Here is a 1,344-nt window from a genome sequence, read left to right as displayed (position 1 = left end):
TTGAATTTCATTCTCATTTCTTCCATGGGACCTAGAAATTCAACCAAGGACACACATGTGATTTTTCAACCAACTTTGGTGCACCGGAGCATGTGCATGCAGTTCATATTTAGATTATGCACCTTAAAAGTCCAGAAACTCAATTAATGTATAAAAAGGTCAAACGAACCCGAAATAATTCCAAAATTTAACAGGGCACTCATATAGTTCTATGTTGCCTCTCTAAAGAAAATCAGGGGGGAGGCAGCGTATATCGTTTCGCACACAAAGGTGACACGTTCCCTCTCGGAACCACGAGGCTTGTTGAGAGAATCTCCGGTTTTGCAAGAAGCTTATACCAAAACTTGTCCCAATTCAGCCAAAAATTATACACATGAAAACAGGGTTTAGATTATCCCGAACATCTCGCTACCTAGACCAATAATGTAGTATGATTTGACTTCAACATAAAATGGACGCAAATATTTGAATTGGAGAGTGTATGATACATGTAGTTCATAGTGAAATATGATTACTGCTATATGCATGTTTTTTGTTATCAAGATAATATTTAAATTATTGTATAACTTGACAACAATCGTATTCAAATAAGGAAAATTGATTCAAATTTAGTCCATATGGTAGACGACAATATATATGTTGACATGGTGGAGTAAAATGTTCATATATGATGGAAGATCAAAATGTACGACTACATCAATTATAAACCGCAAGCTCACCTAATGATATATTCGAATTCAACATAACATGGATTCAAAAATTGAAATTCGAGATCCTGGCATTTGTAATCATATAAAAAGGGACACTACTCTTTCTTTTGGTGGGAATTGATTTGTTTTTTGTTGTTGTTGAGGGAAGTGCGAATCGATTTGGTACTGTGCAGGGTAATCTTGTTCTCCCGATTTTTTGTACATTTTTCTTGTAGTTTTTTCAATGGCATCTATAGCAATATAGTAAAAGGGGACATGACTCTCTTGTGTCTTGTATGAATTGTTTTTTTTACACTTTAAGTTTGTTCTGCCGAACAAGGAATCTGCACCTTGTTATCCCGAAATTTTCAAGCTCGAGTATCTTTTGTCTCACCTGCTTTGAAACTCCCGCCTCTTCAACCCACGCCGCGCCTTGTTATCCCAAAATTTCCACGCGCGCGAGAACTCCCTCCTCATCCGAAATCGGTCCCGCAGCCCAGACACGCGAAATCACCCTTCTACCCCTCAGCCAGAAATGAAGCTCCACGTCGCGGTGTCAAAACCGGTGGGGGTACGCTGGTAACTTACCTTACATTTCGGACAAGCGCGTCCCTAAGCTTGTCTCCCCCTCCCCCTTCTCCCTCCCCCCCCCCAT

Source organism: Triticum aestivum, chromosome 3D (assembly GCF_018294505.1).
Source record: "Triticum aestivum cultivar Chinese Spring chromosome 3D, IWGSC CS RefSeq v2.1, whole genome shotgun sequence".
NCBI classification, from domain to species: domain Eukaryota; kingdom Viridiplantae; phylum Streptophyta; class Magnoliopsida; order Poales; family Poaceae; genus Triticum; species Triticum aestivum.
The sequence above is the reverse complement of the archived record's forward strand: the minus strand, read 5'-3'. Positions refer to the sequence as shown.